Consider the following 21441-nt stretch of genomic DNA (forward strand, 5'->3'; position numbering starts at 1 on the left):
TCAATTACAGGAGGTGACATATCCTGAAACGTTAAAATTAGAAGAAAAAGGTCCAGAATTAGCAGAGCCATCAGAGTCTAAACCACGATGGCCAACTCCTTACAGCAGCTCAGATGCCTGTAACTTTACAACCTCAAATGCAGGTTAAACAAGTACAAACTCCAAAAGAAGATCAAATAGAAAAAGATAGAGTCTCTGTCATAGCAATGCCAATCCAAATACAGTGTCCACAATATCATCCGGTAGAAAATGAGACCCAGCCGCCAGTAGCCTATCAATACTGGCCACCAGCCAAACTTCAGTATCAGTTGCCCCCAGAAAATCTGTATGGACAGCCAGGAATGTTTCCAGTGCCACAGGGCAGGGTGCCATATCCTCAGCTGCCCACCATGAGACTTAATCCTACAGCACCACCTAGTACACAGGGTGTAGTGCATTACATAAAATTATTGATGAGGCAAGAAAACAAGGAAATATTGAGGCATGGCAATTCCCAGTAATATTAGAATGAAGACTACCTGGAGAAGGGGTCCATGATGGAGAGTCTGCCGTAGCTGAAGCCAGATATAAGTCCTTTTCTATAAAAATGCTAAAAGAAATGAAAGAGGGAGTAATACAGTATGGACCCAACTCTCCTTACATGAGAACATTATTAGATTCCTTTGCTCATGGACATAGACTCATTCCTTATGATTGGGAGATTCTGGCAAAATCATCAATCTTACCCTCGCAATTTTTACAATTTAAGACTTGGTGGATTGATGGGGCACAAGAACAGGTCCGAAGAAATAGGACTGCCAATCCTCCAATTAACATAGATGCAGATCAACTATTAGGAATAGGTCAAAATTGGAGCACTGCTAGCCAACAAGTAATAATGCCAAATGAGGCCATTGAGCAAATTAGGGCTATCTGCCTTAGGGCCTGGGAGAAAATCCAAGACCCAGGAACAACCTGCCCCTCCTTCAATACAATAAGACAAGACTCTAAAGAGCCCTACCCTGATTTTGTAGCAAGACTTCAAGATGCTGCTCAAAAGTCAATTACCGATGAGAATGCCCATAATGTCATAGTGGAGTTGATGGCATATGAAAACGCCAATCCTGATTGTCAATCAGCCATTAAGCCATTAAAAGGAAGGGTTCCGGCAGGATCAGATGTAATCTCAGAGTATGTTAAAGCCTGTGTTGGAATTGGAGGAGCTATGCGTAAAGCTATGCTTATGACTCAAGCAATCATAGGAATTGCTTTAGGAGGACAAGTTAGAACATTCGGGGGAAAATGTTATAATTTTGGTCAAATTGGTCATCTAAAAAAGAATTGCCTAGTCTCAAATAAACAAAATGCAACTACTCAAGCTACTACAACAACAGATAAAGAGCCACCTGGCCTATGTCCAAGATGTAAAAAGGGAAAACATTGGAGTAATCAATGTCGTTCTAAATTTGATAAAAATGGGCAACCACCGTCAGGAAATGAGAGGAGGGGCCAGCCTCAGGCCCCGCAACAAACAGGCATTCCCAATTCAGCCTTTTGTTCCTCAGGGTTTTCAGGAACAACAACCCCCACTGTCACAAGTGTTTCAGGGAATAAGCCAGTTATCACAATACGGCAATTATCCCGTGCCACAAGCAGTAGATTTATGTACTATACAAGCAGTCTCTCTGCTTCCAGGGGAGCCTCCACGAAAAATCCCCACAGGGGTATAGGGCCCATTGCCTGAGGGGACTGTAGGACTAATCTTAGGAAGATCAAGTTTAAATCTAAAGGTAGTTCAAATTCATACTGGTGTGGTTGATTCATACTATAAAGGCGAAATTCAATTGGTTATTAGTTCCTCAATTCCTTGGAGTGCCATTCCAGGAGACAGGGTTGCTCAATTATTACTCCTACTTTATATTAAAGTTGGAAACAGTGAGATACAAAGAACGGGAGGGTTTGGAAGCACTTATCTGGCAGGAAAGGCTGCATATGGGGCAAGTCAGGTCTCTGAGAACAGACCTGTGTTTAAGGCCATTATTCAAGGAAAACAGTTTGAAGGGTTGGTAGACACTGGAGCAGATGTCTCTGTCGTTGCTTTAAATCAGTGGCCAAAAAATTGGCCTAAACAAAAAGTTGTTACAAGAATTGTCAGCATAGGCACAGCTTCAGAAGTGTGTCAAAGTACAATGATTTTACATTGTTTAGGGCCAGATAATCAAGAAAGTACTGTTCAGCCAATGATTACTTCAATTCCTGTTAATCTATGGGGTCGAGATTTGTTACAACAATGGGGTGCGGAAATCATTATGCCCGCTCCATTATACAGCCCCACGAGTCAAAAAATCATGACTAAGATAGGATATATACCAGGAAAGGGATTAGGAAAAATGAAAATGGCATTAAAGTCCCAATTGAGACTGAAAAAAATCAAGAAAGAAAAGGAATAGGGTATCCTTTTTAGGGGCGGCCACTGTAGAGCCTCCTAAACCCGTTCCATTAACTTGGAAAACGAGAAACTGGTATGGGTAAATCAGTGGCCACTACCAAAACAAAAACTGGAGGCTTTACATTTGTTAGCAAAGGAACAATTAGAAAAGGGACACATTGAGCCTTCATTCTCACCCTGGAATTCTCCTGTATTTGTAATTCAGCCCATGGGACCTCTCCAACCTGGATTGCCCTCTACAGCCATGATTTCAAAAGACTGGCCTTTAATTATAATTGATCTAAAGGACTGCTTTTTTACCATTCCTCTGGCAGAGCAAGATTGTGAAAAATTTACCTTTACTATACCAGCCATAAATAATAAAGAACCAGCCACCAGGTTTCAGTGGAAAGTATTACCTCAGGGAATGCTTATAGTCCAACTATTTGTCAAACTTTCGTAGGTCAAGTCCTTCAACCAGTTAGAGACAAATTTTCAGATTGTTATATCATTCACTATATTGATGATATTTTATGTGCTACAGAAACAAGAGACAAATTAATTGACTGTTACACATTTCTGCAAGCAGAGGTTGCCAATGCAGGACTAACAATAGCATCTGATAAGATTCAAACCTCTACTCCTTTTCATTATTTAGGGATGTAGATAGAAAATAGAAAAATTAAGCCACAAAAAATAAAAATAAGAAAAGACACATTAAAAACATTAAATGACTTTCAGAAATTGTTAGGCAATATTAATTGGATTCGGCCAACTCTAGGCATTCCTACTTATGCCATGTCAAATTTGTTCTCTATCCTAAGAGGATATCCAGACTTAAATAGTAAAAGAATATTAACCCCAGAGGCAACAAAAGAAATTAAATTAGCTGAAGAAAAAATTCAGTCAGCGCAAATAAGCAGAATAGATTCCTTAGCCCCACTCCAACTTTTGATTTTTGCTACTGCACATTCTCCAACAGGCATCATTGTTCAAAATACTGATCTTGTGGAGTGGTCATTCCTTCCTCACAGTACAATTAAGACTTTTACATTATACTTGCATCAAATAGCTACATTAATTGGTCAGGCAAGATTACGAATAATAAAATTGTGTAGTAATGACCCAGACAAAATAGTTGTTCCTTTAACCAAGGAACAACTTAGACAAGCCTTTATCAATTCTGGTGCATGGCAGATTGGTCTTGCTGATTTTGTGAGAATTATTGATAATCATTACCCAAAAACAAAAGTCTTCCGGTTTTTAAAATTGACTACTTGGATTTTACCTAAAATTACCAGACATGAACCTTTAGAGAATGCTCTGACAGTATTTACTGATGGTTCCAGCAATGGAAAAGCAGCTTACATAGAGCCAAAAGAGCGAGTAATCAAAACTCAATATCAATCGGCTCAAAGGGCAAAGTTGGTTGCAGTCATTACAGTGTTACAAGATTTTAATCAACCTGTTAATATTATATCAGATTCTGCATATGTAGTACAGGCTACAAGGGATGTTGAGACAGCTCTAATTAAACATAGCATGGATGATCAGTTAAACCAGCTGTTCAATTTTTTACAACAAACTGTACGAAAAAGGAATTTCCCATTTTATATTACTCATATTCGAGCACACACTAATTTACCAGGACCTTTAACTAAAGCAAATGAACAATCTGACTTACTGGTATCCTCTGCATTCATAAAAGCACAAGAACTTCATGCTTTGACTCATGTAAATGCAGCAGGGTTAAAAAACAAATTTAATGTCACATGGAAACAGGCAAAAGATATTGTACAACATTGCTCCCAGTGTCAAGTACTACACCTGCCCACTCAAGAGGCAGGAGTTAATCCCAGAGGTCTGTGTTCTAATGCATTATTGCAAATGGATGTTACACATGTACCTTCATTTGGAAAATTATCATATCTTCATGTAACAGTTGATGCTTATTCACATTTCATATGGGCAACCTGCCAGACAGGAGAAAGTACTTCCCATGTTAAAAAACATTTATCAGCTTGTTTTGCTGTAATGGGAGTTCCAGAAAAAATTAAAACTGACAATGGACCAGGATATTGTAGTAAAGCTTTCCAAAAATTCTTAAATCGGTGGAAAATTACACATACACAGGAATTCCTTATAATTCCCAAGGACAGGCCGTAGTTGAAAGAACTAATAGAACACTCAAAACTCAGTTAGTTAAACAAAAAGAAGGGGGAGACAGTAAGGAGTGTACCACTCCTCAGATGCAGCTTAATCTAGCACTAAATAATTTAATTTTTTTAAACATTTATAGAAATCAGACTACTACTTCTACAGAACAACATCTTACTGGTAAAAAGAACAGTCCACATGAAGGAAAACTGATTTGGTGGAGAGACAACAAAAATAAGACATGGAAAATAGGGAAGGTGATAACCTGGGGAAGAGGTTTTGCTTTTGTTTCACCAGGAGAAAATCAGCTTCCTGTTTGGATACCCACTAAACATTTGAAGTTCTACAATGGAACCATTGGAGACGCAAAGAAAAGCACCTCCACGGAGATGGAAACACCACAATCGAGCACCATTGGCTCACAAGATGAACCAAGTGGTGATATCAGAAGAACAGATGAAGTCGCCATGCACCAAAAAGGCAGAGCTGCCAACCTGGGCACAGTTAAAGAAGCTGACACTGCTAGCTGGAAAAAGCCTAGCTAGCACAAAGCTGACACAAACCCCAGGAAAAATGCTGCTTGCAGCTTTAATGATTGTATCAAAGGTGTGTGCCAGACCAGTCAAAGAATCCTGCGTCAAAATCGAGAGAATAAACAAGCCTTCATCGCCATGGCACATTTATGTAGAAGGAAAGGGAGAGAGGATGTTGTGGGAAGTCAGGGACTTTGAACGGAGGGACTGGCTGAAGCAACGGCAGAAAAACATAAAATGTGAAGATTTCATGGACATTTATTAGTTCTCCCAAATTAATACTTTTATAATTTCCTATGTCTGTCTTTAATCTCTTAATCCCATCATCTTCTTTGTAAGCTGAGGAGGATATATATCACCTCAAGACCCTGTGATGATTCCGTTAATTGCACAAATTGTTTGTAGAAGATGTGTGTTTGAACAATATGAAATCTGGGCATCTTGAAAAAAGAACAGGATAACAGCGATGTTCAGGGAACAAGGGAAGTAACCTTGAACTGGCCGCTGGTGGGCCGGACGGAACAGACCCATATTTCTCCTCTTTTTAAAAGCAAATAGGAGAAATATCGCTGAATTCTTTTTCTCAGGAGAAATATCGTTGAATATCCCTAAGAAAGAGAATGCACTCTGAGGGTAGGTCTATAAACGACCCCCTTGGAAGTGTGCCACATTTACGATTGAAGCCAAAGGGATGAAATAAGTCCCGATCTCCTGTAGCACTCCCAGGCCTATTAGGACGAGGAAATTCCCACCTAATAAATTTTGGTCAGACAGGTTGTCTGCTCTCAAACGCTGTTTCCTGATAAGATGTTATCAATGACAATGCATGCCTGAAGTTTCATTAGCAATTTTCATTTTAATTTTAATGCCATCCTGTGATCTCATCCTGCTTCCACTTGCTTTGTGATATTTTATTAACTTGTGAAGTATGTGATCTCTGTGTTGGTACCAGAAACTGAGGCAATTGCAGGAGTTGCTGATGGCCTCAAAAATCTTAACCCTGTCACTTCGGTTAAGACCATCTAAAGTACCACTGTTGTAAATTTCATATTAATCCTTGTGTACCTGTTCTGTCTGCTGTTAGTCAGAAGGTATACCCAACAGTTCCAAAGAGACAGCGACCATCGAGAAGGGGCTATGATGACAATAGTGGTTTTGTTGAAAAGAAAAGGGGGAAATCTGGGGAAAAGAAAGAGAGATCAGCCTGTTACTGTGTCTATATAGAAAGAAGTAGACATAACAGACTCCATTTTGTTCTGTATTTGAGATGCTGTTAATCTGTGACCCTACCACCAACCTTGTCCTTGCAAGAGACATGTGCTGTGGTGACTCAAGGTTTAAAGGATTTTGGGCTGTGCAGGATGTGCTTTGTTAAACAAGTGCCTGAAGGCAGCTTGCTGGTTAAAAGTCATCACCATTCTCTTAATCTCAAGTACCCAGGGACATGTACACTGCCAAAGGTCGCAGGGACCTCTGCCTAGGAGAGCTAGGTATTGTCCAAGGTTTCTCCCCATGTGATAGTCTAAAATACGGCCTTGTGGGATGGGAAAGACCTGATCGTCCCCTAGCCTGACACCCGTGAAGGGTCTGTGCTGAGGAGGACCAGTACAAGAGGAAAGAAGGCCTCTTGGCCATTGTTGGCAGTTGAGATAGAGAAAAACATCTGTCTCCTGCCTGTCCCTGGGCAATGGAACATCTCAGTGTAAAACCCGATTGTATGTTCTGTTTACTGAGAATGGAGAAAACCACCTTAGGGAGAAAGGTGGGACTTGCTAGCATAATGCTGCTCTTTATGCACTAAAAATGTTTATGAAGATGTTTGCATATGCATATCAAGGCACAGCACTTTTCCTTAAAATTATTCATGTCACACAGATCTTTATTCATATGTTTTACTGTTGACCTTCTCCCTACGATGATCCTATTATCCTTCCACTTCCCTTTTTTCTAAGATGGTAAAGATAATTATCAATAAATACTAAGGGAACTCAGAGACCTGTGCCAGTATGAGTCCTCTGTATGCTGAGCGCCGGTCCCCTGGGCCCATTTTTTCTTTCTCTATACTTTGTATCTGTGTCTCATTTCTATTCTCACGTCTGTCATTCCACCTAACGAGAAACGCCCACAGGTGTGGAGGGGCAGGCCACCCCTTCACCCCTGCCCGCCCCTTCCCCCGGTTTGGAAGGTTCCCGCGGCACCCAATGAGTGGATTGAATCTCCTGGGCATTCTGGGAGCAGGAAGGCAATGGGAAAGGCAGGGAACCCATGCCTGCACCTTTGGGGTCCAGCCCCCTGCTCTCCCGGGCTGGAGCCAGGATCCTGGTGAGGCGGAGGTGAGGTGGAAGCGATGGGTTGCAGCTGCCTGTTGGTGCTTTGGTGGCGAACCCCCAGGAGGAGGTTCCCAGATGCGGTGGGGGTGTAAGTGGACAACAAAGTGGGAGCAGGGTCAGGAGACCTCGGGAAGCATGGAGACACAAGGGGGAAGGAAGGGAGAGGGAAAGCCATAAAAGCCTACAGCAGGCCGAGTGCGGTGGATCATGCCTGTAATTCATCACTTTGTGTGGCCAAGGCGGGTGGATTATGTTGTCAGGAGATCCAGACCAGCCTGGCTAACATGGTTAAACGCCGTCTCTACTAAAACTACAAAACATGAGCCAGGCGTGGTGGCCACACCTGTAGTCCCAGTTGCTCAGGAGGCTTAGGCAGGAGAATGGCGTGAACCTCAGAGGAGGAGCTTGCAGTGAGCCGAGATCACACCACTGCACTCCAGCCTGGTTAACAGAGCGAGACTCCATCTGAAAGAAAATGAGAATAAGAAAGAAAGAGAGAAAGAAAGAAATAAGGAAAGAAAGAAGGAAAGAAAGAAAGAAAGAAAGAAAGAAAGAAAGAAAGAAAGAAAGAAAGAAAGAAAGAAAGAAAGAAAAAAAAGAAAGAAAGAAAGAAAGAGAGAGATACAGAAAGAAAGAAAAGAAAGAAGGAAAGAAGGAAGGAAGAAAGGAAGAAAGGAAGAAAAAGGAAGAAAGGAAGAAAGGAAGAAAGGAAGAAAGGAAGAAAGGAAGAAAGAGAAGAAAGAAAGAAAGAAAGAAAGAAAGAAAGAAAGAAAGAAAGAAAGAAAGAAAGAAAGAAAGAAAGAAAGAGAAAGAAAGAGAAAGAAAGAAGATAGAGAGAAGGGAAGAAACGAAGGTAGAAAAGAAAGACAGAGAAGAAAGAAAGCAAAAAAGCCTATAACACCTGGAATTCCCAGGCAGTCTCCCATGCAAGCACTACCCAGCAAGAACCCTGCTTACCTGCTTAGCTTCCAAGAACAGATGAGATAGGGCGCGTTCAGGGAGGTATGGCTGTAGACGCCAGCAGAGGCACCTCCTGTCCCAAGAGCCCAGCCCAGCCATGCACGCCGGCTTCCATCTGGCACCACCAGCCGGAGCCCACTGGGCTCGTATCTTGACCTCCCTGGCGCTCGTCCAAGGCCTTCGACCAGCTCCCAAGCTCCCGAGCTTCCACTATGTCGGGCCACTCCTAACAGGGAGCAGTCTGAGGCATCAAGGCCCAGGGCCCATAATCCTGGGACACCGTACGGTACTCCTCCCTGTCACGGAGGTATTCTTTTGGATCCCTGGTGGCTCAGGAGCTCCTGCGACGCCCATTCTTGCTCCACCCAGCCAGAGCCCTCAGGGCTGGCCAAGGGTGAACAAGTGGCCCAGCAGTGTGTAGTCTTTTTCTCACAACGCCAACACCTGGGCCTGTGCCTTTGGGGTCCAGGCCCCAGCCTCTCAGGCTGGAGCCGGGCTCCTGATGGGGCAGCGGCTAGGCGGAAGTGGTGCAATGCTGCTGCCCAGTGGTGCTTTGGTGTCTCACTCCCAGAAGCAGTTCCCCGGGTGCGGCGGGGGTGTAGGGGCGCGATGAAGAGGGAGCAGAGTCAAGGGAGGTTGGGAAGCAAGGCGATAGTAGAGGGAAGGTATCAAGGGGGGAGGCCACAAGAGCCTACTGCAGGCCGGGCGCAGTGGCAGTGGACCCCAGATGTAATCCCAGCACTTTAGGAGGCCAAAGCGTGTGGATCACAAGGTCAGGAGATCAAGCCTGGATTACACGGTGAAACACCATCTCTACTAAAACTACAAAACATGAGCCAGGCGTGGTGGGGGGCGCATGTAATCCACATTGCTCATGGGGCTGAGGCATGAGAATGGCGTGAACCCGGGAGGCCGAGCTTGCAGTGAGTTGAGATCCCACCACAGCACTGCAGCCTGTGTGCCAGAGTGAGACACCGTTTGGAAGAAAAAGTAAGAAAGAAAGAGAGAGAGATAGAAAGAAAGAAAAGAAAGAAAGAAAGAAAGAAAGAAAGAAAGAAAGAAAGAAAGAAAGAAAGAAAGAAAGAAAGAAAGAAAGAAAGAAAGAAAGAAAGAAAGAAAGAAAGAAAGAAAGAAAGAAAGAAAAGGAAGGAAGGGAGGGAGGGAGGGAGGGAGGAAGGAAAGAAAGAAAGAAAGAAAGAAAGAAAGAAAGAAAGAAAGAAAGAAAGAAAGAAAGAAAGAAAGAAAGAAAGAAAGAAAGAAAGAAAGAGAGAGAGAGAAGGGAAGAAAGGAAGATAGAAAAGAAAGAAAGAAAGCAAAAAAGCCTGTAGCATCCGATATTCCCGGGCGGTCTCCCATCCAAGTATTAACCAGACCCGCCCCTGCTTAGCTTCTGAGATCAGACGAGATCGGGCGAGTTCAGGGTGGTATGGACATCACAGAGGCTCTTGGCTGCCCCATGAGCCCGGCCTAGCCATGTCTGCCAGCTTCCAGCCGGCACCGCCAGCCCGGGGACTCAGGGCTCGGATCAGGAGCCCCGAGCTGCTTGCACGCAGCCTTCCCCTGGCTCCCAAGATTCCGAGCTTCCACCACGTCGGGCCCGGTCGGAACAGGGAGTGCTCTGAAGTGTCACAGCCCAGATCCCATTATCCTGGGATGCCATCCAGTACTCCGCCCTGTCACGGAGGTATTCTTTTGGATCCCTGGCCGCTTTGGAGCTCCTGTGAGGTCCCCTCTTTCCCCACCCACACAGAGCCCTTAGGGCTGGCCAAGGCTGAACAGCCAGCCCAGCCAACGTGGCCTTTTTCTCAGAATGACCCTACCATGGTCGTTTGTCCCGACCAAGTCCCGGCCTGTCAGCAAGAGGGTGTGGGGCGTTGGATGTTGGGGGATTATCCTGTTTGACCCTGGCTGGCACTAGATCCAGTAGCCTGATCCCTGGTGGGAGGGGTTGAGAGAAACCCAGACACACCCCACCACCACCAGGAGAAAATCCACAGCCCCACACAAAGACAGGCCCGGGTGCTGGCACATTGGAACCCACACACGGGCACACGCACACACGCAGACACACACACACACAGATACACGCACAAACGGCTTGAAGCAGAGCAAGGAAGAGATGGATGAAGAGATTGAAACCGAGGGAGGGAGAGAGACAGGGATTGAGAGAGACAGGGGAGGGGAAGAGGGAAAGATTCAGACTGAGATTCAGGAAAGAGAAAGGGACAGAGAAAGAGAGACAGAGAGACAGAGGGAAGGCAACAGAAATAGCGGGAGGTGCAGGGGAAACCCAGAAGATAGAGAGGGAGGGAGGTAGAGAGCAAAAGAGATAGAGCCATGGAGAGGGAGTGCCCTGCTCTGGTAGGCAGGTCCCTTTTGAGCAGGATGGGATAGGGTGGAGGGGGCATGAGGTGGGCCAGAACAGGGTAACCAGGCCGTCCATGCAAGAGGAGCAATGGAACTCTGAGACGGGTTTTGTCTTGGATTAATTGCTTGCTTTGGAGGTTGGTTTCGTAGGCTCCTTCCTCTCTTGGCACCTCCATCTGCTCTTGGTGCAGTTCGGTGCGCCCCTTGATTGGCAGAGTGTGCCCGCAGGTTTGGCGGGACCTGTGGCAACAGACGTGCCCAGGGGGCCGGAGACCTGGGTCTGTGGATTGTCCTTGGGACTGGAGATACACGAAGATGGTGGCAATGGGAATCCGGGTGCACAGAGACTCTTTTCCTGGTGGCTGGCGAAGCAATGTCCCTCCCCCGAATAAAGCAACCCCTGCGTTCTGGAGCGAAGGTCTTGACTGGCCTGTCTGGCACCCGCTGCCCCTGCCCGCCCCTTGCCCCAGTTTGGAAGGTTGCGGCGGTGCCTGATGAGTGGATTGAATCGCCTGGTCATTCCCGGAGCTGGAAGTCACCGCAAATGGCAGGAAACCCGCGCCTGCAACTTTGGGGTTTGGCCCCCTTCCCTCCCGGGTGGAGCTGGGCTTCTGGCGGGGCGGCGGCGAGGCAGAAGCGGTGGGATTCTGCTGCCAGGTGGTGCTTTGGTGGCAGAAGCCCAGGAGGAGGTCCCCGGCTGCCGCGGGGGTGAAGGCAGGTGATAAAGTGGGAGCAGAGTCAGGGCAGGTTGGGAAGCATGGCGACTGTAGGGGGAAGGGAGGGATGGGGGGAGCCACAAAAGCCTACAGCAGGCCGGGCACAGTGGATCACGCCTGTAATCCTAGCACTTTGGGAGGCCGAGGCTTGTGGATCACTAAGTCAGGAGATCCAGAACAGCCTGGCTTACACAGTGAAACCCCGTCTCCACTAAAACTACAAAACATGAGCCGAGAGTCGCAGCAGGTGCCTGTAGTCTCAGCTACTGAGGAGGCTGAGCAAGGGAAATGGCATGATCCCCGGAGGCGGAGCTTGCAGTGACCCGAGATCGCGCCACTGCCTTTCCCCCGGATAAAGCAGCCCCTGCCTTCTGTAGCGGAGGTCTTGGCTGGCATGTGTGGCACCCGCTGCCCCAGCCCACCCTGTCCCCCAGTTTGGAAAGTTGCGGCAGCGCCCGATGTGTCAATGGAATCGCATGGCGTTCCGGAAGTGGGAAGGCACCAGAACGGCAGGGAACTCGCGCCTGCGCCTTTGGGGTCCGGCCCCCTGCCCTCCCGGTCTAGATCGAGGCTCCTGGCAGGGCGGCGGCAAGGCGGAAGCAGTGGGATGTAGATGCCCATTGGTTCTTTGGTGGCGGACCCCCAGGAAGAGGTCCCCGGCTGCGGCAGGGGTGTAGGTGGGCGATATAGGGGGAGCAGAGTCAGGGGAGGTTGGGAAGCATGGCGACAGTAGGGGCAAATGAGGGAGGGGACAAGCCACAAAAGCCTACAGCAGGCCGAGGCGGGTGGATCACAATGGCAGGAATCCAGACCAGCCTGGTTCACACGGTGAAATCCTGTTTCTACTGAAAGTACAAAACATGAGCCGGGCCTATACAGGTGGCGGGTGCCTATAGTCCCAGGGGGTCAGGAGGCTGAGGCAGGAGAATGGCCTGAACCCAGGCGGCGGAGCGTGCAGTGAGCCAAGATCGTGCCACTGCACAACAGCCTGGGTGACAGACTGAGATTGCATTTGAAAGAGAAAGAAAGAAAGAAAGAAAGAAAGAAAGAAAGAAAGAAAGAAAGAAAGAAAGAAAAGAAAGAAAGAAAGAAAGAAAGAAAGAAAGAAAGAAAGAAAGAAAGAAAGAAAGAAAGAAAGAAAGGAGAAAGAAAGAAAGAAAGAAAGAAGGAAAGAAAGAAAGAAAGAAAGAAAGAAAGAGAAAGAAAGAAAGAAAGAAAAGAAAGAAAGAAAAAAGAAAGAGAGAAGGAAAGAAAGTGAGAGAGTAAGAGAGGGAAAGAAAGAAACAAAGAGAGAAAGAAAGGAAGAATGAAAGAAAGAGAGAAAGAAAGAAAGGAAGAAAGAAAGAGAGAGAGAAAAAGAAAGGGAAGAAAGAAGGAAAGAAAGAAAGGAGGAAAGAAATAAGAATGGAAGAAAAAGAGAAAGAAAAGAAAGACAGATGAAAGAAAGAAAGATAGAGAAAAAATCTAAGAAAGAGAGAGAGAAAGAAAGAAAAGAAGAAAGAAAGAAGAAAGAAAAAGGAGAGAACAAAAGAGAAGGAGGAAGGAAGGAAGAAAGAAAGAAACAAAGAAACAAAGAAACAAAGAAACAAAGAAGAGAGAGAGAAGGGAGGAAAGGAAGGTGGAAAAGAAAGAAAGACAAGAAAGAAAACAAAAAATCCTACAGCACCGGGTATTCCCAGGCGGTCTCCCATCCAAGTACTAACCAGGCCCGAGCCTTCTTAGCTTCGGAGATCAGAAGATATTGGGCATGTTCAAGGTGTTACGGCCCAGAGGCGCCTGGCTGCCTCAAGAGCCCTGGCCAGCCATGCCCGCCAGCTTCCAGCTGGCCGCGCCAACCCGGGAACGCGTGGCTGGGATCGGGACCCCCGAGCCGCTCGCCTGCGGCCTTCCCCCAGCTCCCGAGCTCCTGAGCTTTCACCACGTCAGGCCCGCTCAGAACAGGGAGTGCTCTGAGGTGTCAGGGCCCAGAGACCACGATCCTGGGACCCTGTCCGGTCATCTGCCCTGTCGCGCAGGTATTCTTCTGGATCCCTGGTGGCTCACGATCTCCTGCGAGGCCCCCTTCTTGCCCCACCCACCCAGAGCCGTCAAGGCTGGCCAAGATCAAACAGCCGGCCCAGTGGCCTTTTTCTCACAACACGCCAACCTCGGTCACTTGTTCCGACCAAGAAATGGCCGGTGGGCAAGAGGGCGTGGGGGTTGGGGGTTGGGGGATGCTCTATTTTTCCCCGGGCTGGCACTAGATCCAGCAGCCTGATCCCCGGAGAGAGGGACTGAGAGAAACCCAGACACACCCCACCAACACCAGAAGCAAATCCACAACCCCACACACAGACACACACAAGCACTTGCACATGGGAACCCACACACTCACGAGTGCAGGCACACAGAAACACACACACACACACACACATGCACGCACGCACAAATGGCTTGAAGGAGAGCAACAAAGAGGTGGATGGAGAGATTGAAACTGAGGGAGGGAGAGAGACAGTGATTGAGAGAGACAGGGGATGGGGAGAGGGAAAGAGACATACAGAGAGGCAGAGAGACAGGGACAGAGAAAGAGAGAGACACAGAGAGATGGGGGAAGGCGACACAAATATCGTGAGGTGCTGGGGCAAACCCAGAAGAGAGAGGGGGTGGGAGCTAGAGAGTGAGAGCGATAGAGCCTTAGAGAGGGAGCACTCTGCTCCTTTAGGAAGGGCCCTTTTGATCAGGCCAGGATAGCATGGAGGGGGCTCAGACTGGGCCAGAACAGGGTGACCCAGCCGTTCATGCAAGAGGAGCAGCGGAGCACTGTGACGGGTTTTCTCTTGGATTAATTGATTGATTTGGAGGCGGGTTTCATAGGCTCCTTCCTTTGTTGGCACCTCCATGTGCTCTTGGTGTGGTTCGGTGGGCCTCTTGATTTGCTGAGGGCGCCAGTCCATTTGGTGGGAGCCATGGCAATGGGCATGCCCACAGGGCCCGAGGCCTGGGTCTGTGGAGTGTCCTTGGGACTGGAGTTTACACGAAGATGGTGGCAATGGGAATCCAGGTGCACAGGGACTGTTTTCCTGGTAGCTGGCGAAACAATGTCCTTAACCTGGATAAAGCAGCCCCTTTGTTCTGGAGTGGAGGTCTTGGCTGGCATGTGTGGCACCCATTGCCCCTACCCGCCCCTTCCCCCAGTTTGGAAGGTTGTGGCGGTGCCTGATGAGTGGATTGAATCACCCGGTCATTCCTGGAGCAGGAAGGCACCACGAATGGCAGGGAACCCACACCTGGGCCTTTGGGGTCCAGCCCCCTGGCTCCTGGCAGAGTGGCGGCGAGGCAGAAGTGGTGGGATTCTGCTGCCCAGTGGTGCTTTCGTGGTGGACCCCCAGGAGTAGGTCCACGGTTGCAGCGGTGGGGTAGACAGGTAATAAAGGGAGAGCAGAGTCAGGGGAGGTTGGGAAGCATGGTGACTGTAGGGGGAAGGGAGGGATGGGGGCAGCCACAAAAGACTACAGCAGGATGGGCAAGGTGGATCACTCCTATAATCCGAGAACTTTGGGAGGCCAAGGCATGTGGATCATGAAGTCAGGAGATCCAGACCAGCCTGGCTAACTCAGTGAAACCCCGTCTCTACTAAAACTATAAAACATGAGGGGGAGTCATGGCGGGCACCTGTAGTCCCAGCTACACAGGAGGCTGAGGAAGGGGAATGGTGTGAACCCAAGAGGCGGAGCTTGCAGTGAGCCGAGGTCACGCCACTGCAATCCAGCCTGGGTGACACAGCGAGATTCCATCTGGAAGTAAAAGAAGGAAGGAAGGAAGGAAGGAAGGAAGGAAGGAAGGAAGGAAGGAAGGAAGGAAGGAAGGAAGGAAGGAAGGAAGGAAGGAAGGAAGGAAGGAAGGAAGGAAGGAAGGAAGGAAGGAAAGAAGAAAGAAAGAAAGAAAGAAAGAAAGAAAGAAAGAAAGAAAGAAAGAAAGAAAGAAAGAAAGAAAGAAAGAAGAGAGAGAGAGAGAAAGAGAGAAAGGAGAGAGAGAAAGGAAGAAAGGAAGGTGGAAAAGAAAAAAAACAAAAAAGCCTACAGCACCTGGTATTCCCAGACGGTCTCCCATTAAAGTACTAACCAGGCCTGACCCTGCACAGCTTCTGAGATCAGGCGAGATCGGGCACGTTCAGGGTGGTATAGTAGTAGACACCGGCAGAGGCGCCTGGCTGACCCAAGAGCTCAGCCCAACCATGCCCGCCAGCTTCCAGCCAGCACTGTTGACCCCGGGCCGCCGAGCTGGGATCGGGACCGCCGAGCTGCTCGCCCACAGCCTTCCCTCCGGCTCCTGTACTCCCAAGCTTGACCACGTCGCACTCGCTTTGAACAGGGAGTGCTCCAAGGCGTCAGATCCCAGGGCCTACGATCCTGGGACCCCATCTATTCCTCCACCCTGTCATGGAGGTATTCTTTTGGTACCTGGCTGCTCAGGAGTGCTGTGACGGGTTTTGTCTTGGATTAATTGCTTGCTTTGGAGGTGAGTTTCGTAGGCTCATTCATTTGTTGTCACCTCCCTGTGCTCTTAGTGCAGTGCAGTGGGCCCCTTGATTTGCAGAGTGCGCCGGCCCATTTGGTGGGAGCCGTGGCACCGGGCGTGCCCATGGGGCCTGTGGCCTGGGTCTCTGGCATGTCCTCAGGACTGGAGTTTACAAGAAGTTGGTGGCAATGTGAATCCGGGTGCAAAGGGACTGTGTTAATGGTGGCTGGTGAAGCAATGTCCTTCCCCCGGATAAAGCAGCCCCTGCCTTCCAGAGCGGAGGTCTTGGCTGGCGTCTGTGGCACCCACTGCCCCTGCCCACCCCTTTCCCCAGTTTGGAAGGTTGTGGCAGTGCCCAATGTGTGGATGGAATCACATGGGCGTTCCGGGAGTGGGAAGGCACTGCGAACGGCAGGGAACAAGTCCCTGCGCATTTGGATCCTGTTCCCTGCTCTCCCGGTCTGGAGTCGGGCTCCTGGCAGGGCAGCAGAGAGGCAGAAGCAGTGGGATGCTGCTCCCCGTGGTGCTTTGGTGGCGGACATCCAGGAAGAGGTCCCTGGTTGTGGCAAGGTTGCAGATGGGCGATATAGGGTGAGTAGAGTCAGGGGAGGTTGAGAAGCTCGGCGACAGTAGGGGCAATTGAGGAAGGGATCAAGCCACAAAAGCCTACAACAGGCCGATCGTAGTGGATCACGCCTGTAATCCCAGCACTATGTGAGGCCGAGGCGGGTGGATCACGATCTCAGGAGATCCAGACCAACGTGGCTAACACAGTGAAATCCTGTCTCTACTGAAAGTACAGAACATGAGCCGGGCGTGGTGGCAGGTGCCTGTAGTCCCAGCTGCCCGCGAGGCTGAGGCAGGAGAATGGTGTGAACCCAGGAGGCGGAACTTGCAGTGAGCCAAGATCGCGCCACTGCACGACAGCCTGGGTGACAGACTGAGACTGCATTTGGAAGAAAAAGGAAGGAAGGAAGGAAGGAAGGAAGGAAGGAAGGAAGGAAGGAAGGAAGGAAGGAAGGAAGGAAGGAAGGAAGGAAGGAAGGAAGGAAGGAAGAAAGAAAGAAAGAAAGAAAGAAAGAAAGAAAGAAAGAAAGAAAGAAAGAGAAAGAGAGAGAGAGAAAGAGAAAGTAAGAAAAAAGAAAGGGAGAATGAAAGAAAGAGAGAAAGACAGAAAGAAAAGAAGGAAGAGTGAAAGAAAGAAATGAAGAAAGAAAAGAAAGAGAGAAAGAAAGGGAAGAAAGAAAGTAGGAAAGAAGAAAGAAAGAAAGAATGAATGAAAGAAAGGAGAAAGAAAGAGAGAAAAAAGAAAAGAAAGAAAGACAGAGGAAAGAAACAAAGAGAGAGAGAAAGAAAGAAAGAAAAAAGAAAAAGAAAGAAAGGGAGAAGAAAGAAAAAAGAAAGTAAGAAGGAGAGAGAAAGAAAGAAAAGAATGAAAGAAGGGAAGAAAGAAGAAAGAAAGAAAGAATGAAAGAGAGAAAGAAAAGATAGAAAGAAGAGAGGGAGAAAGAAAGAAAAGAAAGAATGAAGGAAAGAAAGAAGAAACAAAGAAAGAGAGAAGGAAAGAAAGAAGTAAATAAAGAAAGAAAGGAAGAGAGAGAAAGAAAGAAAAGAAAGAAGGAAAGAAAGAAAGAGAAAAAGAAAGAAAAAACCGAAAAGAAAGAAGAGAGAGAGAGAAGGAAAGAAGGAAGGGAGAAAAGAAAGGAAGACAAGAAAGAATGCAAAAAAGCCTATAACACCCAGTACTCCCAGGTGGTCTCCCATGCAAGTACTAACCAGGCCTGACCATGCTTAGCTTCTGAGATCAAATGAGGTCAGGCACCTTCAGGGTGGTATGGCTGTAGACACCAGCAGAGACGCATGGCTGCCCCAAGAGCCTGGCCCAGCCATGCCCACCAGATTCCAACCGGCACTGCCAGTCCAGGGACGCCGGGCTTGTATCGGGACCCCCAAGCCGCTCACCCATGCTCTTCCCCTGGCTCCGGAGCTCTCGACCTTCCACCACGTCGGGACCGCTCAGAACAGGGAGGGCTCCAAGGCATCAGGGCCCAGGGCCCATGATCCTGGGACCCTGTCCGGTCTTCTGCCCTGTCGTGGAGGTATTCTTTTGGATCCCTGGCCACTCAGGAGCTCCTGTGAGGCCCCGTGTTGCCCCACCCACTCAGAGCTGTCACTGCTGGCCAAGGGAGAATATCTGGCCCAGTCACACATGGCCTTTTTCTCACAACGCCCCCACCATGGTCACTTGTCCCGACCATAACCCACCCACTGGTCAAGAGGGTGTGGGGGGTGGGGGTTAGGGGATGGCCCTGCTTTGCCCCGGACCAGCATTAGAGCCAGCAGCCTGATCTCCAGTGAGAGGGTCTGAGAGAAACCCAGACAGACCCCACCACCACCAGGAGCAAATCCACAGCCCAACACACAGACACACCTGGGCACTCGTGCGGGGGAACACACACGTGCGCGTGCACACACACAAATGCACACATACAGACACACACACTCACACACACGTGCACGCACACACAATTGGCTTGAAGGAGATCAAGGAAGAGATGGATGGAGAGACTGAAACCAAGGGAGAGAGAGATACAGTGATCGAGAAAGACAGGGGATGTGGAGAGGGAAAGAGACAGACTGAGAGGCAGAGAGAGAGGAACAGAGAAAGAGAGAGAGACAGAGAGACAGAGGGAAGGCAACAGAAGTAGGGCGAGGTGCAGGGGCAAATCCAGAAGAGAGAGGTGAAGGGAGCTAGAGAACGAGAGCGATAAAGCCGTGTAGAGGAAGCGCCCTGCTCTGGTAGGCTGGGCCCTTTTGAGCAGGCTGGGATAGGGTACAGGGGGATTGGGCTGGGCCAGAACAGGGTGGCCAGTCCGTCGATGTGAGAGGAGTAATGGAGCACTGAGAACGATTTTGTCTTGGATTTATTGCTTGCTTTGGAGGTGGATTTCATAGGCTCCTTCTTTTGTTTGCACCTCCCTGTGCTCTTGGAGCGGTGCGGAGGGCCCCTTGATTTGCAGAGTGCCCCCACCCATTTGGCAGGAGCCGTGGATATGGGTGTGCCCATGGGGTCTGAGGCCTGGGTCTCTGGCATGTCCTCGGGATTTTAGTTTACATGAGGTTGGTGTCAATGGGAATCCGGTGCCAGGGATGGTTTTTCTGGTGGCTGGCATAGCAATGTCCTTCCCCCAGATAAAAGAGGCTCTGTATTCTGGAACGGAGGTCTTGGCTGGCGTGTGTGGCACCAGCTCTCCTTGCCCGCCCCTTCCCCCAGTTTGGAAGATTGCAGCAGTGCCAGATGAGTGGATTGAATTGCCTGGGCCTTAAGGGAGCAGGAAGGCACCGCGAACTGCAGGGAACCCGCGACTGCACCTTTGTTGTCCGGCCCCCTGCCCTCCCAGGCTGGAGAAGGTACCCTGGCGGGGTGGCAGCGAGGTGGAAGCAGTGGGATGCTGCTGACCAGTGGTGCTTTTGTGGCGGACCCCCAGCAGGAGATCCAGCCTACTGCAGTGGGGGTGTAGGTGGGCGATAAAGGGAGAGTAGAGTCAGGGGAGGTTGGGAAGCATGGTGACAGTAGGGGGAAGGGAGGGAGGGGGATGCCACAAAAGCCTACAGTAGGCCGGGTGTGGTGGATCAAGCCTGTAATGCCAGTACTTTGGGATGTCGAGGCGGGTGGATCACGACTTCAGGAGACCTAGGCCAGCCTGGCTAATACGGTGAAACCCCATCTCTACTAAAACTGCAAAACATGAGCCGGCGTGGTGACGGGTGCCTGTAGTCCCAGGTGCTTGGGAGGCTGAGGCAGGACAATGGCATGAACCCGGGAGGCTGCAAGGTCGTGTCACTGCACTCCAGCCTGGGTGACAGAGTGAGACTCCGTCTGGGAGAAAAAGAAAGAAAGACAGACAGAAAGAGAGAGAGAGAGGAAGGAAGGAAGGAAGGAAGGAAGGAAGGAAGGAAGGAAGGAAGGAAGGAAGGAAGGAAGGAAGGAAGGAAGGAAGGAAGGAAGGAAGGAAGGAAGGAAGGAAAAGAAAGAAAGAAAGAAAGAAAGAAAGAAAGAAAGAAAGAAAGAAAGAAAGAAAGAAAGAAAGAGGAAAGAAGAGAGAGAGAAAGAAAGAAAGATAGAAAGAACGAAAGAAAGGAAGGAAAGAAGAAAGAAAGAGAGAAAGAGAAAGAAAGAAAGGAAAGAAAGAAGGAAAGAAAGAAGAAGGAAAGAAAGAAAGAGAGAAAGAAAACAAAGAAAGAAGGAAGAAAGAAAGAAAGAGAGAAAGAAAGAAAAGAAAGAAAGAAGGGAGAGAGAGAGAAGGAAAGAAAGGAAGATAGAAAAGAGACCGGCCCAGCCATGCGCGCCGGCTTTCAGCCAGCACCCGCCAGCCCGGGGCTCGGATCAGGACCCCCGAGCCCCTCGCCTGCGCCATTCCCCCAGTTCCCGAGTTTCTGACGTTCCACCACGTCGGGGCTGCTAGGAACAGGGAGTGCTCTGAGGCGTCAAGGCCCAGCGTCCAGGATCCTGCTCCTTAAGGCAGGGCCCTTTTGAGCAGGCCGGGATAGGGTGGAGAGAGCTTGGGCTGGGCCAGAACAGGGTGGCCAGGCCGTTCATGCAAGAGGAGCAACAAAGCTCTGTAACGGGTTTTCTCTTGGATTAATTGCTTGCTTTGGAGGTGGTTTTCATAGGCTGCTTCCTTTGTTGGCACCTCCATGTGCTCTTGGTGCGATTCGGTGGGCCCCTTGATTGGCAGATTGTGCCCCTCCCCTTTGGTGGGAGCTATGAGAAACAGGCATGCACATGGGGCCTGAGGCCTGGGTCCGTGGAGTGTCCTTGGTACTGGAGTTTACATGAAGATGGCGGCAATGGGAATCCAGGTGCACAGGCACTGTTTTTCTGGTGACTGGCGAAGCAATGTCCTTCCCCCCAGATAAAACAGCCCCTGTGTTCTGGAGCTGAGGTCTTGGCTGGCATATGCAGCAACCGCTGCCACTGCCCACCCCTTCCCCCAGTTTGGAAGGTTGTGGCAGTTCCCGATGAGTGAATCGAATTGCCTGGACATTCGAGGAGCGGGAAGGCACCGCGAACAGCAGGGAACCCGCACCTATGCCTTTAGGGTTCGGCCCCCTGCCCTCCCGGACTGGAGACAGGCTCCTAGTGCTGCGGCGGTAAGGTGGGAGTGGAGGGATTGTGACGCCCGGAGGTGCTTTGGTGATGGACCCCCAGGAGGAGGTCCCTGGCTGTGGCGGGGTGTAGGCGGGCGATAAAGGGGGAGCAGAGTCAGGGGAGGTTGGGAAGCAGGGCGACAGTAGGGGCAATTGAGGGAGGGGGCAAGCCACAAAAGCCTACAGCAAGCCAGGTGCGGTGGATCACACCTGTAATCCCAGCACTGTGGGAGGCCAAGGCAGGTGGATCACGATGTCAAGAGATGCAGACCAGAATGGCTAACACGGTGAAATCCCATCTCGACTAAAACTAAAAAACATGA

At 49.2% G+C, this 21441-nt stretch overlaps 3 pseudogenes; all 3 read right to left on the minus strand.

Annotated features, from left to right (window-relative positions):
• Positions 1-9707: 9707 nt before the first annotated feature.
• LOC112423297 (5S ribosomal RNA) lies at positions 9708-9825 on the minus strand (annotated as a pseudogene).
• A 5697-nt stretch (positions 9826-15522) lies between these two features.
• Positions 15523-15641, minus strand: LOC112423293 (5S ribosomal RNA; annotated as a pseudogene).
• A 2053-nt stretch (positions 15642-17694) lies between these two features.
• Positions 17695-17813, minus strand: LOC112423271 (5S ribosomal RNA; annotated as a pseudogene).
• Between the last annotated feature and the right edge of the window lie 3628 nt (positions 17814-21441).

This window comes from Macaca nemestrina, unplaced genomic scaffold (assembly GCF_043159975.1).
Source record: "Macaca nemestrina isolate mMacNem1 unplaced genomic scaffold, mMacNem.hap1 Scaffold_522, whole genome shotgun sequence".
Classification (NCBI taxonomy): Eukaryota; Metazoa; Chordata; class Mammalia; order Primates; family Cercopithecidae; genus Macaca; species Macaca nemestrina.